This window comes from Bison bison, unplaced genomic scaffold (genome assembly GCF_000754665.1).
Source record: "Bison bison bison isolate TAMUID 2011002044 unplaced genomic scaffold, Bison_UMD1.0 scf7180017864387, whole genome shotgun sequence".
Taxonomy (NCBI): Eukaryota; Metazoa; Chordata; class Mammalia; order Artiodactyla; family Bovidae; genus Bison; species Bison bison.
In genome coordinates, this window is record NW_011494959.1 from 477,373 (window position 1) to 481,706 (window position 4,334).

Consider the following 4,334-nt stretch of genomic DNA (forward strand, 5'->3'; position numbering starts at 1 on the left):
TATATTTGTATATATATATGAGAAACTCAAGTAATATTATTCAGAGAAAAAAATTTGGATCTATATATTGGATTAGCCAAAATTTTCATTTAGGGTTTTCTGTGAGATCTTAGAGAAAAACCCGGATGACCTTTTTGGCCAACCCAATATTTAAATCATTTAAATACAAGGCACCATTATTTATTGGTAAGCAAATTATAAAAATATATTGCAACATTTTATATAATATGCATCCTCTATATCTAGTAGATAATAATAGGCCATCTTGGGGCTTACCAGGTGCCACTAGTGGTAAAGAAGTGATGTGAAGTGAAAGTTGCTCAGTCCTGTCTGACTCTTGGAGACTCCACAGACTGTAGCCCTCCTGCCTCCTCTGTTTCATGGACAGAGGAGTGATAATGAATCTGCCTGCCAATGCAGGAGATATAAGAGATGCCCAGTTCAATCTCTGGGTCGGGAAGATTGCCTGAAAGGGAGCATGGCAACCCAGTCCAGCATTCTTGCCTAGAAAATCCTATTGACAGGGGAGCCATGGGGGCTATGATCCATAGTGTCACAAAGAGTTGGATACCACTGAAGCAACTTAGCACACAGAAACATAAGAGATCATCTTACATAAATGAAGAGGAATAAGATTTTTGATGAGTTTTCTATCTTTGGTAAAAATTTTAAAGAATATATGCGACATTGATATCAGTAAGAACTCAGAATAATTTATTACACTTGGCAAGTGACCATACTATTTATAGTGGTAGACTACTATTAGTATTTATGCTGCTGCTGTTGCTAAGTCGCTTCAGTCATGTTTGACTCTTTGTGACCCCCTAGATGGCAGCCCACGAGGCTCCCCCGTCCCTGGGATTCTCCAGGCAAGAACACTGGAGTGGGTTGCCGTATTTATAGCAGTTATTTATAGTACTGAACTCTTCTAAAATCATACGTACCTGCCATCAATGAAAGAATATAGAGAGGACCTGCCAAAGACATGAACTTTGTGATTCTGGTGAGGCTTTATTTATCTTGAAAGAAATCAGGCTTGCCTGCTGTTTCTGAATTTTTCCTATTTTATCAATGAAATGCTGCTCTTTGGGAGATAAAAGAATTGGGAAGGCTATGAGCTCTGCATTCTTATATTCAAGATCTGATTCTTGCCATAGTACTAAGAATCAGAATGTATTAAAGACTATATTATCTTAGTTGGAAAGAGAAGGATGTTATTTGGAAATTGTAAAGGTGTGACAATAAAGAGTGTTGAGGGGGGATACTTTATTGTTTAAAAGTGTAGCATTTCCAGCTTATGTTTTGACCTTTCACCATACACATAAAATACAAATGCATCAGACCTGAACAAAACAATGCGGGACATCTCATCTCAGACTTCAAATATCAACTGAATTAGATAATGTAGCATTTATGTTTCATGAATAATATAACCGCAGTCTGGGAGGTAGTGAAGGACAGAGAAGCCTGGCATGCTGCAGTCCACGCGTTCACAGAGTTGGACAAGATTTAACAACTGAACAACAGTAACAACAACGCAAGCAATGTATATTGAGCTCTCTGAATAAGCCTAGCTATATCTTCCTTCATTTTTATAATTTAAATTCTTACAAAACATTGTACTAAATGCAAAATTAGATATGATCACATACTCTTTGTATTACCATTGGCACATATGATGCTGGAGAAGACTCATGAGACTCCCTTAGACAATGAAGAGATCAAACCAGTCAATCCTAAAGGGAATCCATCCTGAATATTTATTGGAAGGACTGATGTGGAAGCTGAAGCTCCAGTACTTTGGCCACATGATGCCAAGGGCCAACTCATTGGAAAAGATCCTGATGCTAGGAAAGATCAAAGGCAGTAAGAGAAAAGCATGGCAGAGGATGAGATGATTGGATGGTATCACTGACTCAATGGACCTAAGTCTGAGCACACTCTGGGAGATAGTGAAAGACAGAAGGACCCAGTGTGCTGCAGTCCGCAGGGTCTCAAAGAGTCAAACACGATTTAGCAACTGAACAACAAAAATTTTCTCACATGTGAAAGAAGAAAAACATGACATGTGATTAGACATTGCTGTAAAGAACTAAAGTAAATAATACACATAAAATTCTTGTCCCTAAGAAAATATCAGGATCAGGGTTCAAAGGAGGTTTTTAGGGTAAACCTTTTGGTAGATTCATTCTTAGGATGGACTCCATGATTACCACCTCTTGGTAGTCTCTTATATCCATGATCTCCACTTCCTGAGTGTATTTAAAGCTATTACTTGCTTATAACCAATAGAATATGACAAAGTTGACAAGACATAAGTGATTATGCATATTTGATGATATAGTTACATTATTTAAGTGTAGCATTCATCTTGGTGGAATGCTTCATTTCCTTCCAGTCTTTTAAGAAGAAATTAGGCATAATGGAGACCCACATGGTAAGGAACTTAAGGTGGCCTCTAGGTACAAAAGATGGCCTCCAGAAAAAGGCAAAAAGTAATACTCTTAACAACAATGCAGGTTTGTAATCATATTCCTCTACATTTGAGCTTTCAGTTGAGAACTTATCCCACACCAATATGTTTATTGCCTCTTTGCAGTGAGGCCATATCTGGACATACGGCTTTCAAAAACTATAAGTAAATGTGTTGTTTTAAGTACCTCAATATGTAGCAATTCGTACTGAGTAAAATGAATCTAATATAGATTCTGATACATGGAAGTGGAGTAGTGCCATAACAGATACCTACAACTTTTAGGAATAACTCTGAAAATTGGCAATGGATGGAAGCTAGAAGTATTTTGAAGACTCTGATGGACAAAACCTAAATCATATTAGATAGATTATTAGAAATATGTACTTTAAAAATGCAGATTGTGAAGGCTCACTGACTATACAGATCTGAACTTGGATCATCTTACAGAGGAAGCAAAATATGGTGTTGGAACAAAAAAAATGATAAACGTTATTATACACTTGTAGAACCTTAGCAACCTTAGCAGAACGCTATTGTCTGCAACAATGTGGAAAGTAAAAAAGTGAGTCTAATTAATTCAGTGACCTACCTAAGGTTATGTCCAAGCAGAATGGATTCTTTTTCATTGTAGTTCAGTCACTAAGTTGTGTCCAACTCTTTGTGACCCCACTTTTTTTTTTTTCATGCTTATAGTAAAATTCAAGAAGAATAAGATAAATTTCATAAAGATCTGTTAAATAAGAAAAACTAGAGTGTAACAATTTGGGACAGTCTCAGCCTCTCCCAATGGGAAAGAATATTAAAATTTAGAAATGGCTTTTGAGCATTGTCACGAAAACATGCCTAGAGAAATAGTAAGAGCATGATGGTATAAACTGTTTCTAAATAGTCAGAAAGTTTAAATGTGAGAATATTTAATCATGTAAAATTTCCTTTTAACAGATGAAGGATGTGTCTCATAAAATCTCTCAGTTAAACCATAGTGTCTCTAGGAAGCAAGAGTAATGTCACTTAGCCAGCTCAGCCAGGTCAAGATAAGGAAAAGCTTACCTCAAAATGACCCCTTAATATGGATTTTGTGAAAAGAATGAATCTCAATTGATTCCATGGGGGATACACAGAGTTTTTGAGAAAATTATTTCAACAGAAAAACTGACAAAGCCAGAAGGGACAAGGACAGTAAGAACTAGAAGTATACCCCAACTTTAATTCCCAGTAAGCAAGCAGATAACACTGCTTATATACAATCACAGTGATGAGATTTGGATTTTTGAGCAGACACTATATTGGACTAAAATTCTTGGTGAGCATTTGCAAGAAGAAGGCACGTGTAATCTGCATGTGGTACAAATGTGAGTCATTGAAGATCAGAGGATGGACTGGGATGAATAGTCTTCTAGAGTGGCCTTCATGATAGCTCCCATGTGTTCCAGCCCCTATGTGATTCTCTCAATGTGAATATGAGCAGGATCTGTGACTTGCTTCTAACCAATAGAGTATATCAAAATGAAACAATGTCAGGAAGGATCATGTGATTAATTTACATAGGATTGTAGTACCCATTTTGTAGAGCTTTTCACTCTCTTGCTTGCCTTGATGAAGCCAAGAGCCTTGCTGGAAGGTCTACATGACAAATAAGTGAGAGTAGCCTCTAGCTTACGGCTAGCAAGAAACTAAAGCTCTGGTTTCCAAAGTCTCAAGAAACAGATTGGTACCAAAAACACATGTAAGCATGGAACAGATTTCTCTCCAATAGAACCTTGAGATAGTAACCCAGCCCTGAGTGACACCTTCTTTGCAGATTTTTAGAGAACCAGCCATATCATGCCTAGACATCTTGCACAGAGAAACTTTGAAT